The sequence below is a fragment of the Lissotriton vulgaris genome, chromosome 2_1, assembly GCF_964263255.1.
Source record: "Lissotriton vulgaris chromosome 2_1, aLisVul1.2, whole genome shotgun sequence".
NCBI classification, from domain to species: domain Eukaryota; kingdom Metazoa; phylum Chordata; class Amphibia; order Caudata; family Salamandridae; genus Lissotriton; species Lissotriton vulgaris.
Genome location: NC_141687.1, coordinates 2006499033 through 2006513875, shown reverse-complemented (window position 1 = coordinate 2006513875; position 14843 = coordinate 2006499033).

Here is a 14843-nt window from a genome sequence, read left to right as displayed (position 1 = left end):
TCAGTTATGAACGCCTCAATTTCGCATTTATGTTTTGGCATGGATCTAATATTTAATAGAATGCATTTTAGAGTCCTTCTCCTGAAAGCAGGAGAGGATTCCAGACTCAGATTATTGCAGATGGTAGGTCGATATCTATAGGTCAGGCATGTAGGGACTGTGAGGGAGTCTGAACAGTTAGCTCTTACCGGATTTTTACAAATAGGACGATTAAGCAGAAATAGCTCTTTGGATGAGTAGCGAAGGGGCGAGGATCGGGCAGAGGTCATGGCGCAAGGCGCTGGCCCGGCGCGGACGGGCGCAGACGGGCTTGACTTTGGCGCAACTTCGGCGCGTTTTCCGGCGCGCCCGCTGTGCTCGTCCGCTGCGCTGCCTGGAGAGCATTTGGCTAAGTAGGCTCGTGTCAGGGTGGTGCTAGTGAGCGCTAGACCGCGTCCCTGCACTCCACCACACCTAAGATGGCGGCGATGTGTGGGTGTTTGTTGATTTCAGCAACCCGGTTCTCCCTCCACACTAACGGGACTTCCCGCGGCAGAATCAGGGATAGGGTAGCAGGTAAGGGTCACAGAGCACTATTAAACAATTTAGCAGTCAAATTGCAAAAACGAAATATTTACCATATAAATTCCCATCCAGACCCAAGTGTTGTAACGCCTTGCGCAAAACCATGCGAAATTGGTATGCTGTAACAGGAGTGTTATTAATATGTTGGAAAACAAGAGCATCATCACCACCCCCTGATAAAGAACGCCAGTGCCGGGCCAACAGCAAAGGGCAAGTGATCTTAGGAGAGCGCGCTTCCAACCACACTCCTTTCCCCAACTTCTTCTGATCAGTTTTGGAACTAGTTAACCAAACATGCACCCCCTCATCAGAACAAAACACATCACGCCAAAAAATTCCACACTTACATTTTGAGCCCAACAACTCCGAAACCCTAAAAGCGCCAAAAAACATAAATGCCATTAACATGGAGAACAAGCAAGACTCAAAGTCATCTGTACAAACCGAAGGCAAAATAGCTATCAACCGAGCCAGCATCTGCCAAGATAAAGGGGCCCTTAATCTACTAGAATGACCTTGTTCTCTAGCCCAGCCCTCAAGCATTCTCCTGCCAATCTCACCCGCCGAAGGAGAATAACCCCAAACCAACTTACCCATGAAAGCTATCCCTGCCAATTTTCCTGCAATAGTTACTCTAGTCAAACCTTTATCCATGAGATCTAAAATGAATTTCACCACATCCTCAGAACGACGCCAAACCTCCTCACGCCTGCAAACGCCGGACTCCAGAAACTCCCTCCAAGCCAGAGAATAAGCTGAACGCGTAGACAGAGATAAAGAACCTACCACCAGTTGTAAGACCCGACGTTTCCTACGTGCCACAGATGAATCGGCATCGGGGTTGGTGATCTGTCTGCCTCCCTGGCCAGTCCACGGAATCTCCCCCACTGTGAACGAGACAAAGCATCCGCAATGTCATTGTCCACACCAGGAATGTGCAAAGCACGAAAGTGAATGTCGTGTTTCAAACAGCCCAGCACGAAGACTCTCATGAGCTTCAGGACCTGTTCATCTCTGGCGGACTGTCGATTAACAATCTCCACCACAGCCATGTTGTCCACACGAAAAAGCACCTTCTTGTGTGCCAAGACCTCCCCCCACAGAGACAAAGCCACCAGTAAAGGGAAAAGCTCCAAAAAGCACTCATCCGGCCATCGTTCTGCACACCATCTCCCATTCCAATACAAACCAAATCCTTCACTGCCTGCTGCATCAGAAAACATTTGCACATCCCACTGGAAGTCAACATCCCGAACCAAAGGTACACCATTAAAAGAAGAGAGAAAAAATTTCCACATTCTCAAATCTTCCTTGACACCAGCAGACAAGCGAACACGATGGTGAGGCAAATGCTGACCTGCAAGAGCCCTGCCCAATCTGCGACAAAAAATCCTCCCTGCTCTCACCACCCTACACGCAAAATTGAGGTGACCTAGCAACACCTGAATATCTCTCACCATCACTTTCCGTTTTGACAACATGGTTTCCAGCAACTCCAGCATCTTCACTTTTTTATCCTCTGGCAAGCGAGCCCGCATTGCCACAGAATCAATTTCAATTCCCAAAAGGGACAAAACAGTGGCAGGACCCATAGTTTTCTCGGGAGCTAAAGGAACTCCCAGATCCTCCATAAGCCCTTGGAAAGTGTCCAGAGCAGACTGGCACTCCGTGGAGCCCAGGGACCCGACAAAGAAAAAGTCATCTAGGTAGTGCGTTACCAGTGAGTGACCAGACTGATGAGTAAAGTACCATTGTAGAAAAGTGCTGAAACACTCAAAAAGAGCACATGAAATGGAGCAACCCATCGGCAATGCTTTGTCCACATATCATTTTCCTGAAAATTGTATGCCCAGTAGACTCCAGTCATCAGGATGGACAGGCAGCAGCCGGAAAGCAGACTTAATATCACACTTAGCCATCTCAGCAGCTGCGCCCGCGGTCACAGCAAGTGACATGGCCACGTCAACTGAGGAATAAGAGACCGAAGTAGAATCTGGATCAATAACATCGTTTACAGACGACCCTTCCGGCCAATACAAGTGCTGAATAAGCCTGAATTGTCCCGGATCTTTTTTAGGGACCATTCCAATAGATGATATTATCAAATTATGGATCGGCCAATCGTGAAAAGGGCCAGCCATCCTTCCTTCATGCACTTCTTTATTCAATTTTTCTTGCACCACTGCGCCATGCTCAGACGCTGATTTCAAATTAGCAGACCATCTCCTTTGTCTGGAACCCATGTAACCCAAATGAAATCAAAATTCAAAACCTCCCTACAATTTCTGTTTCACAGCTTCATCATCATAATCCTGAAGTGCAAGGCGCAACTTTTCCAACTTAACCGGCGTATGAGCCCTTGGGCCCAACACCCTGATTACCTCTAGATCCCCTACCCCCTGAAAACGTCTGGGACGTCCCTGAACCACCTGCACCTGACTGTTTCCCCTGTTGACCTCCTGCTGGCTTGTTATCCCAGCATCTAGCCAAGGGGTGCCGCTTACCACAACCGGGAAAAAAGAAGTTGCTGGCCCTCTCAGATATTTAGTCTCTAAACATTTTGAGACCACAAACAAAAAATGAATCATTTGTTTGTAAGGGTAAATTTATTTAGCCCTTTTGAACTTATTTTCAAAATTGAACTATTTTAAAGGCGAGAAGAACACTTTACAACAATGTACAAGACACAATGACACCTATTTACAACTACTATACAAATAACATCTATACAGTTAAACAAACAATTATGCACAAACTTCTTTATCAAAAGCAAAAATTGGCGATTATTTCACAACTATGATGTAGGAGCTCCAGACGGCCACACGGCTGCCTGAGTGTTCGCATTTGCTGGTTAGACATCACAAGAGCGAGGTGAGTGTCAGTGAGGCTCCGAAAGCACTAAGACAAGCGTAACAGCTTTAACTGGTAACTAAGGAAATCTCTCCTTTTCATTGCAGCGTGATTCATATACACGCCGTTGTGAATACCGCGGAGGATTCTAAACTTGGCCACCGCCATTGACTAAAACTTCATACAGAGAACGACAAGGAGAAAACGGCATGGCGACCGGCGTTCTCCACTCTACCTTCAAACAATAGGTATGTTTTTCAACACTCCCTCGCATAACCCTATTGTCCAGGGTGTCAAAATAGACTTTAACACTGAGCACAATGCTTGTGTCTCATGGGTACCATCGTAATTGCATTGACCATTGAAAGGATCTAGACAGAGCCTTACCGTCATACCTGACTAAGGTAAGAAACCCTGTGCCTTTCCAGTCTGGAGTCAGTCACACTGTGCTGCCCCGGGTGGTTTAGTAAGCATATGAATTAATCTCTTGCAGAACTCATCTTCTGCCACATTGAACATCTGCAGCGCACAGCCCTGCATGAGCAATTGGACCATCAAGACCATACCGCCTTTTCGCGAAGGTAATGAGTCCGGTAGCCCTTAGCAACCGTAGGGGGTCGACAAGTGGCCAAATTTTATTTTTCTAAAACAAACTTCCTTTATTCACATAGATCAACTACAATGACAGAGCCCTGAGGAGAATCTGCGATTCTTTACAGATTCGAAACGCGTCGGCAAACGGCAACTATAAATCATCTGTCCCTGAAGAGATTATTCAGTATCTCTGAATTGATTGCTAAACAAAAATTCAATTCTTGTTGCCATTCTTTCATTTTGTGGTTTTTGTAGCGGTTTATACTCTTGAAGAATAATCATTATTGTGAAATAATCGCCAATTTTTGCTTTTGATAAAGAAGTTTGTGCATAATTGTTTGTTTAACTGTATAGATGTTATTTGTATAGTAGTTGTAAATAGGTGTCATTGTGTCTTGTACATTGTTGTAAAGTGTTCTTCTCGCCTTTAAAATAGTTCAATTTTGAAAATAAGTTCAAAAGGGCTAAATAAATTTACCCTTACAAACAAATGATTCATTTTTTGTTTGTGGTCTCAAAATGTTTAGAGACTAAATATCTGAGAGGGCCAGCAACTTCTTTTTTCCTTGTGATATAATCGGTCCAGCTGCCCCCTCGTCCCAGGACCAGACTCCGTTGTTTTATAAGCTTTCCACAACCGGAGCATTCATGTCTGAACTTACAATACTCTCTACTACAGGACCCTTTGTTAAATTCCCAGCATGTGCCAACTCCAGACTGTGTGTTTGAGCTACTCCCCACCCCTCCCTGAGTGGGCTTGCCCTGAAAGGGCCGGTAAATTAAGGGAAGACCACTGGCTGTAAAAATCGTCTTACCCCCGATGCAGATCCCATAGTATGCTGCCATAAATCATGGGCCAGCTCCCCCCACTTGGCCTCCGGATCCCAAGCCATCCTGGCCCTGAACTCCTCATCATATTGGGACCAAGCAAACCCCCCCCCCCCAGTAAGCTGCGCCTTACGTATAACATCCATGTATTTAAAAAGAGACACGCTGCGCTCTGGAAATTTTTCACAATAAATACTTGCATAAATAAGGAATGCAGCCGTCCAATTCTCAATGGTTAACGGAACTCTAGGTCGTTTTGCAAGCTCAAACTCTTCTTCTTTCGACCCTTCTTTGGACCGGACTTCCCGGTGTAGCAGCGTAAGAATTTCAACATATTCTCCCTTCCAAATTCGCTCTTTTGTAACCAACATTAAATGGGCACCCAAAGGCTTCATGAACCCCATATAAGGCAATTTTTTAATTTTCAATTCCTTGCTAGCCAATGGCTCTTTTACCCCACTTGAAGCCTCAGTGCTAGTACTACTCTCCACTTTACCTGTAATCTCTAAAACATCGTCAGTGCCCACAGCAGTGTCTTTGATGTAACGTCCCTTCAGCAACCGCCCTTCACCAACCCCAACAGCCCCTTCCCCTCCTGTGCCCACAGACACCATAGTAGGTTTGGCCTGTGCAGCTAACTGCTCACCTGGTAACAAAGAGACCACTCTCGCAGGCTTTGCCCATGGTGCCGATACCAATGTATCCTGTCTTCGAGGCGCCCTGACTGATGGGCCGTGTTCTCTTCTCTCCTTTACTTGTCTTTGCACCGCCTGAGCCTGAAAAACACTACTAGGCACATGAGAGGGCTCCCCCGCTCTACTTCCCGTAACTCTCCTTCTTCGGGACTATCTTCATCATAATCCAGGACCACTGAATCAAGTTCAGCAGGAAACACCTAAACACCTAACCCGGCATCAGCAATATTACATTTTAATTGTTGTGAAGAACCTCCAGGAGGGGAGCAGACTGTACACGCCTGTAACTCCCCTTGCGCTGACTCTGTGGCTCCATAGCCGACGGTAAGGTGGACCACCTAGACCTGCTATTCGTTGGGGCCAGCGGGGTCACGCCGGACCCTCGTGTGCTGACCGCGGCGGGTTCCCTCGGTTGAACAGAGAAGGCCGCGCTAGGCATTCTCCTCACTTCACCTTGGCGAAATTGGACTGGACCATGCCCTGCCAAGTCTGGACCGCCGCACCTATCCCTGTCCTGAAAAGAAAAAGTTTGGACTGGTGTACTAGGATCCCTAAATACAACACCTGACGCAGACCCTGTCCCCTGCAAATTAGAACCAACAACCATCCCTTGAAACCTATCCAAAGAACGCCCTCTAATACTACCCCTCAAAGGCACCTCCCTGACCGGAGAGTCGCCTATCACCTCTTCATCCTCACTCCAATCCAAATTATCAACCACCACCGCTGAAGAAGAAACCCGAAGAGGAGCCCCTGCACCCCAATCTTGACCCTCACCATCCTTCTGTAATCCACGCTGCGCCAAACCTGCAGCACCAAAATGCTCCCACCCAGGAGAACCAAACATCAAAGAGGGGCCTCCTGCACCCCCGACCAATATGAACAGCATCCATAGGCCCCTGTACAGGCCAACCACTTACTTGCCTCAAACCCCTGTCATGCTGGGACGTTGTGCCAGGAAAACCAACACCCCCTACACTCCTTACAACAGGTTGCCAAACCCCTGCAGAATTACCCACCACTGCCCCTCCAAGCCCCAAACTCCCTGGACCAGCCACATGACCTGCAACATTGACAACACAAGAAAAAGCTCCATGACCCACCTGTGACACACCCCTACCCCCCCTCTGAAAACGGTCATCCATATCCAAAAAAACAAAAGACCCAGCATCCCAAGGCCGAGAAACCTCCAAATCCAAAGCAACGGCAGAAACTGAACCCCCTTACCCCATTTGAGCCCACTCCCCCTCTCCCCTGGAACCCCCCCCCCACCGACCATGCAGCACCCACAGAAGAACCAGGCGTAGAAAACAGCAAAGGACTCCCCACATTACCCTCCATCTCATTAACAACCATACCTGTATTAGCACCAGATAAGACATGACCCACCTGAGGTTCCAAAACCCCAGAGCCCTCTAGACCACCTGAGGAAAACCTACATGTAGTATTCCTTTCCACAATAGCCATCCTTGGCACAAAATGCCTTAAAGGGGTTAATAATGCCCCATCATCTCTGCCAACTAAACCTTGTGACTCTGCTACAACATGGCCTGGAGGGGTTAATATCTGCCCAACCGGCTCCCTCATAGGCTGCCATGACCCCCGAGATCCGACAAACTGAAGGGAGCCTCTCCTCGCACCACGCACTGCCTGCCCCTTCACAGGCTCCGATTTTCTCTCTCCAACCGGGTCAGAGGCGGAGCGCTTCGCACTCGCTCTCCGCCCCCCCCTCTTGCCGGCTGCCTTCACAGTAGCTGGTGCTGCCGAGCCGAGGCCCTGCATCTGAGGAGCCCCGCCCGCCTGCATAACAGACGCGCTCGTCAAAGCGCCTCCCACCTCACTCAGAAGCCCAGCAGGAGCACCAGACACCGCCGGAGCTCCCCCCACCCCAAACGCCACTCGCGCTTGAACAGAAGGGGCCGGTTGCGCCTCACTCGCACACCCAAAAGGAGCGCCAGACACCGCCGGAGCTCCCCCCGCCTCAACCGCCACTCGCGCTTGAATAGGAGGGGCCGGTTTCCTCATACGGGACCGGCCCCTCTCACTTACCTGCCCGGAGCGTCTCTTCTTCGGAGAGGAGCACGCCATAACCGCGGCAGCAACACCAGAGGAGGCCTGGCGCTGAGGGCGCGCCAGCTCCCCTCCCACCAACAGATCCATGCGACCTGCCTCGGACAGAAGCCTCATCGCTTCTAATACTCGATAATCCTCCATTTAGTCGATGAAAAGGGGGGAAATAACACTAAAGGGGGGCTACCTACAACTCTAAAATAAACACCACAAAAAACGCTAACTATCTTCCTAGCCACCAGGTCACCAAACCTAAAATGGTGGCTAGGAGGCGGGAACACATGAGTTTATAATTAGGCAGGCTAAAACCTACTAGACCAGCCCAATTCTAGAAACTTCTACATTTAGCTTAACCCCTGGCAGCCCTCCCAAAATGCCCGGGGAGGAGACCTCCCTTCTGTCAGCTCCCTCCCCCAAGCCCCCCTTACCCCTCATCCTAGAATACTCCCAGATAGGGGTTTGCGGGGTAGGGCTCACACTGCCTACCCTGCGCAGCCCCAGCGGTGGAAAATTACCTGCGCCGTTAAATTTGAATTTTTATTGAACACTGGATGTGCCAAATGCTCTATTACATAGTAGCCTTTGGTGCTTGACACCTTGTTTCCCCATTTCCTGGGACAGCAGCACACTATGATGGCAGACAGCGTCCCCACCCAGCCAGGCTAATCTAGCTAACCGGGCGGGGCATTTGAGCTTAACTGCAGGAACATGTCACCTACCCTTGTTTCTGGGGTGCACTTACTTCGCCCTGTTAACCAGACGCTTGCACAAACTCCATGGTTGCTAAACCCTGGTGAACACCTTACTGGCGTCAAATCTGGTTTGAAACAATATATGTTTGTGCCCCCTGTTGGAGACACTTCACCCTTTTGTGCAGTGACAATTAACGCAGTGCACCCCGCTTGCTTAACTGCTGTCTGATCACAGATGCACAGTACCTACTGTCCATCTCTAACCCTGGATGCTTCAAACCCCCAAAAGTGTTGGAATCGCAGATCCCCAGTTTACTGTTTAGCTGCAACACACCTTCAGTGGACCCGCTTGTAGATACCACACCCACATTGGTCATGCGAACATTACGAAGTAAACAATTTTTACCTGGGTGCACCTCTGAATGAGACTGGCTCCACTCAGCTGTAAGACCAGAGACACACATATATTAAACCTATTGACTGGTTTTTGCCACTTGGCACCCTTCTGGTTGAAGCTCTGTTTTTTGTGAAGCGCTTGTGCCCCCGGGGCATGATGTTTCTGAATAACCGGTGTATGTTACCCACTCGCCGATACTATATATTGCTAGGTGCCCTACTTGGATTGACGGAATGCTGAATGCTTCCTAAGGGCTGTAGACTTACTGCTCAAACCCAGTTTGACCCCAAAACTTTGGGACAACCTAAGCAGTAACCATGCCCTTCATGGTACATCTACCCCAGCGTTCACTATCAACATGTTTGGGACCCAAGTCGCAGAAGATGTCCCTTCCAGTCTCTGATTTTAGGCCAGAAAACGATAACTCAAGGGGCAGGCAAGCCTGTGGGAACTGGAGGGGGACAATATGTGAAAGTACCTGCCCATGTCTAAATATCGTGAATACACAATAGTCTTAATACATTGTCGTCATTTGTGCGCTACCGCCATGTTTACCAAACTTTATTGCACCACAGTCCACTGGTTCGCTGACAACTACCACAACCTGCCTGCTGCCCTGGCTAAAGGGCGGGTGAATATGTCTTAACCGAGGCAGCCTGTAACCTGCCCTTGTTTGCAAAGTACAAAAAATATTTACAATAGACACGTGGGACAATGGGGAATTAGCCAACCATTCAACCAATCATTCAAGATACAGGCATATCACAAACAACACTATCATGTATACATACTTGGGGAGGAAAAAGATTTAAAGATAAAGGGGGACAGTGAAACAAATACCATGGTCTACAAATGTTTTCAAAATCATTCGAACTGGCTGTTTTATGAGTACATTCCTATATTTCTACAGGGTCAATTAGAACTCATTATGATTACTATTGCACAGTAATGTACAGCACTAAGCTCTGGGTTCAACTAGTTCAATGCCCAGGAGCTTCAGTAGACCGGTAGGGTGGGGCCTACGCGTTTTGAATCCCACTGGAATCGTAGGGGATTCTCTTCAGGGCCTTAAGAATTCCTGTGAGACATAAGAATGAAGAAAAGAAAGGAAAGAAAAAGAAAAACATAAGTGACGCATATTAGACCAATTATTTGATAACCATCTGATACAGTAATGAGTAACATCAAGTGTACTGCCAAGCGATACTAAGAAGCCAGTAGTTGCAACGGCATTGAGACTGGACTAGAAATTATTTTATACATCAAGAACGTCCCTTAGCGAATGGATCCCTTCCTAATGAAAGAACTAATGTTCCTAAGAGGAGAAGTCGCTCTTTTACCACCAGATACAGGGCTGATGTAGGGTACACTGCAAGATAGAAGCAGTTTCGAAAGACTGTGATTTTACTTACCTTTACTCAATAAAAGGATGAATGCCCTTAAAATGATTGTCCCCATGTAGTGCCTATACGCTGGAGCATAGGAGGCTGCCTGAAACGTGTAGGGGTTAAATTTAGACCAATATGTCCAAAGGGCTGTATCTCCTTTGACAAAAAAGAAACACGCTTCATTTCAGAAACTTCCAGGTTTGAATCGAGTGGCACTGTGGAAATTGAAGAAATTGATGTACATAAATAGCATTCATTTCCCTTCTTCTCCCACTCCTCTCCCTGTGAGCACCATGAATACCGTAAATTATTGACCGTATCACTCTGCCAGTAAGAGCCCATACCCATATGCATATGTACAGCCATTCTAGGCACCACGGCCTTTTACCCATTGGAATCCCCGGCTTCCCTCCTGCGCGTATCTTAAACCCCCTCTCTCATGCATAGACCATGAAACCCTCTCCCTCTGCGCGACCCTGCTGTGAAAGGCAACCCTTCTGCTTGACCCACACAAACCCCCCATTCCCTCTTGAAGAGGCATCCTTCGCCTTAGCTGACATAGCCCTCCCCAGCTGCACCTGACTGCCCCCGCTCTCTCATGTACGGGTCATAAGATCTCTCTCTCTCTCTATGTGACTCTGTCCCTGTGTCCACCCTGGCTCCCCCTCCCTTCTCCTCACATGGGCAAGTCATAAACCTTCTTCTTCTGCAAGACCCTGTCCTTGGGAGCCACGGCCGCGCCTGACCAACACCTCCTTTCCTTCCATGAATGCCCCTTTGTTGACAAGCCTTCCCTCTGCGCTAGATTGTCCACGCGGCATGAATACCACTCCTTTGATGACCCCTTCCCCCGAGTCCGGCTGACCACACATGTCCGAGGCCATCGCCTGAGCCAGGAGATACCATTTACTGCCCTCATTGTATGAAGTCACTCCTCTTCAAAGGACCCACTATTGATCCTGGCCACCCCACCCCCAGAGCTATGATCAGGCGCACACATCCTAAACGGTTGACGGAACACTCAGCTGCGTGATTGCCCTCCTCTCTTATCAGCAGGTCAAGGGTCCCTATTGTGAACATATGTGGGGTAGGATTGACACGAGGATTATAGGGATGTCTTTTCTTTTGCGTCACACTGTCCTGATTGTACTGTCAAGTGTTTTGTAAAGTATAAAAGACGGAGTCTCAGCTCACTTGTTAGAGCAACTCCCGAAAGACACTGTGTTTCGTGTCCGAAATGACTGGCTCTCCTCATGAGAAATAAACTCTGTTCTTGATTCCTGCTTCCAGCGCCCGTCTCTTTATTTGGTAACTATTCGACATGGGAACTAAGAGGCGGTTTGCGCCAGCGGCCTGGGCATCGGTAGTAATCTGGGCTCCTGTTTTACAATTGGCGTCCCAACGCGGGGTCCATCAGTGACATAAGGTCCGGTAAGAGAGATCCAGACGAAGAAGTGAACATCTAAATGATCGGAGTATACCTGCCTTGAGAGGGCCCTCGCCCGGCTGCCGATCGAAAGAACTTCACCAATTCTGAACGGACCTCTCTCGAGTGACCTATTGTCCTGACTGGAATCCCACAGGAATGCTACATGGAGTAAGAGAACGATCGGGCGCTGGAGGAGGAAGATGAAGAACTGTCCGTATGGTCCGGTCCGGGTAAGATTAAGTAGGGTGTTTTTACGCCTGATTGGTAGGGTGGTTCTATCCACCTGATTGATTGATTGTTTGTATTGGAATCGGTATTTGTATACTGATATTGTTGGTATTGGTTCATTTAGCTTTGGATGCTACTTGACATATTGGTTCTCTTCTTGAGAACGAGACATTCTCTGTTTGCAAACAGCGGCGAATAGGAACGTCGTCCCTCTTTGCAGATAGAGAAGGGTAGGTAATGCAGACTTTTGTCCCCGTTGTAATCCGTCATGCCTACTTTTCTCCCCACTGATTGTTTGAAAATCGATTAATAATCGATTGTTGCTCTTTGAGATCTTCCCTGTCCACAAACAGAGACGAATAGGAATATTCTGTTTCCTTTATGGATAGCGAAGGGCAGGTAATGCAGACATTTGTCCCCGTTGTAATCCGTCATGCCTGTTTTTCTCCCCACTGATTGATTGGTTGCCTGGACATTGTTGTTCCAGGAATTGTTTCGTTTGAGGCATTTTCTACTTGCAAACAACGTGGAATAGAAATATTCTGTCTAGTCTTTGCAAGTAGTAAAGGGTAGGTTATGCCCCTTTGTGAATTCGTCAGTCCTACCCACTCCCCACTGATTGGTTATTTGGGGGGTAGCTCGCATGGTCCGCCCAGGAGACTACCCTTATGGAGGACATATGCTCCCCGCTGATGGGCCATTTAGTGGAAGTAGACCATCTGGTCCGTCCAGGAGGCTACCCTAGTAAGTGGAAGTACATCGCTTGGTCTGTCCAGGATGATACCCTAATGAAGGAATATATGTTCCCCTTTTGATTGATAATCTCGTTCCACCCCGGACCATTTATTGGAGGGAACTCGTCTGGTCCGTCCAGAAGTACCCCCTAGTGAAAAGGACACATAAAAATATGAAGTGATCACCGTTCCCTACTAACAGAAAACTTTAGCTCGAAACACGCTAAGGAAGAGAAAGAAAAATAAAAAGAAATCAGGCTAAGTCAGTAACCCCCTGATGAGCTTTTGACTTCACTAAAAATAAGAAACATTAGAAATAGTTCGTAATAAGAAATATAAAATGGCGAAAAGTTTGACAGCAAAAACAGCCACGAGGTAGCTAGGCTCCACTGCCTATTCCTGCTCCCAACATGTCTGCCTCATTGCCCACCACGCCCAAATAACGGTCACACGAAATAGAAAACAGTTCAATAGGTACCTACCCCCATTCCGGAAGCTCCCGAAGTGCAACAGGTCCGCGGTTACGCCCATCCGGAAGGCGAGGCCTCGAGGCATGCGGGGCTCGCCTGGCCGCGGTCAGTAGGAGATGCTGGTGGGCAGGCGGCCCAAAGAATAATAAGGACCTCTCCACCTTTCCCTCTTCTGCCGCCCTGCAGGCCGCGGGGAGAGAGGGGGCTGTCTTGCCTCGGCCACCGACCACCCCTCTCTCTCAGCCGATCCGGCTTTCGTCGAAGGCCGAAGCCAAAGCGAGGATGACGGCATTTCTTTGAGCTATAATGGCTGCAACTACACCCAACGCCTGACAGTTGCAGGTAGTCCCGCCACATGTCGGCGCCTGGACAATTACAGGTAGTCCCGCCACATGTCAAAAAGGGGGGGGACGTCTTGCCTCAGCCACCGACCCCCCCCCCATCTTCAATGGCTGGCACGGCCAATACCGAAGCGCTGGAGCCGAAGAACGGCGCGGGGTCGCTGGAAGGGGGAGGCGGCGCGAACGAGCCTCCCCCACCTCCCTCCAGGTGGAGGCTTCCAGCGGCACCCCAACGCTCTTTGCTTAAAGAGGGTCAACATCGAAAAGCGGTCTTTTGCCCAGGAAGGGCACACGCCCCATGCCTTCTCTCCTCAACCTTGAAGATTCTATGAGAGCCGGGGGGCACCCCGATCCCTCCGCATGGGCGCCCCCGCCCCCCTCACTGGGACCCACGACATCGGTGCACTCCTGCCGGCGCCAGCCTCGGTTTGGAAATGGCTAAAATGCAGCCACGGCATAGACTTGTTCAGTTCCGGTGGAACACCAGAATGACCCGGTAGGAAAATTGTTGCCGCCCTCCCCACTCTTTGACTAATGGTCCATATTGTTAGACTGTTAACCACATAGCACAAAACTTTTTGAACTACCAACGGAAGATTCTGGTCCAACCACGAGTCATTGGAGACATTCTGACTATGCTGGAACCGGCCTGACCTCGCCCAAAATGGCGCCGACACAAAATGAGACTTTTTGAATAAACTTTGTTGCACCCTGACCGCGCAGCTTTTTGTCCCGAGATATGTATGCAGTTTTTTGGATAATGAAAGTAAATATGAAGGATATTGAGTATGTGCTCGAACAATGAACTGACTTAGGGTGGGTACTGATTATGATTTGGAAAATGAATTGGTGTAATTTAGATAAAGAATGAGCATTGGATAATGAATTTATGAATTAATTAAAAATGAATTACTGACATGCATCATGCTTGCTCTGTAGGGAAGTTTAATACGATTTTATTGCACTGCTGCACTTTATGCAATGAACTGCCACCAACTTCGTTCTTCTTATGTACAGTTTCAATCTGCTCCGTGGCCGGTCCACTGGGTTGTAGGCCTGTATTTATACATCAACACTTTTTTATTAAAGGTATTTTGAAAAAGAAAGCATAGTTGTAGCGGTTGCATTAATGAGTTTCGGATGTTTTACTACTGTGAGCGAAGAATAAGTATGATGAAAGCTGAAGGTTGAAAAGGACCAGATATTTAGCAGCAACATTATGTGTCATAGTCAGCCGGAAAAGTGTTTTAGATGCCCTTAAAACGACACCACAGAAATACCACCTGACCGCCACCCTTGCACCCAACAAAAAGGGTTGCGACCAAGTAACTCATGTAGATACGCAGATCTTCAATGATTATCTATCTGACATTACTGGTCCCTCTGGGCTTAAACGCCGAGATGGTAAAGAAATGCAGTGCGCGGAGATAGGTCGAGTAAGTGGTAGGTAAAAACATTTTCGGACTACTGCATGCTGATGTGCTTTGAATGCTGCCCCCCCCACCCCCTTCTTTCTCCTCCCTTCTGCAGGTCACGTCAGAACGTCGGCTGAAGTGTGGGAGA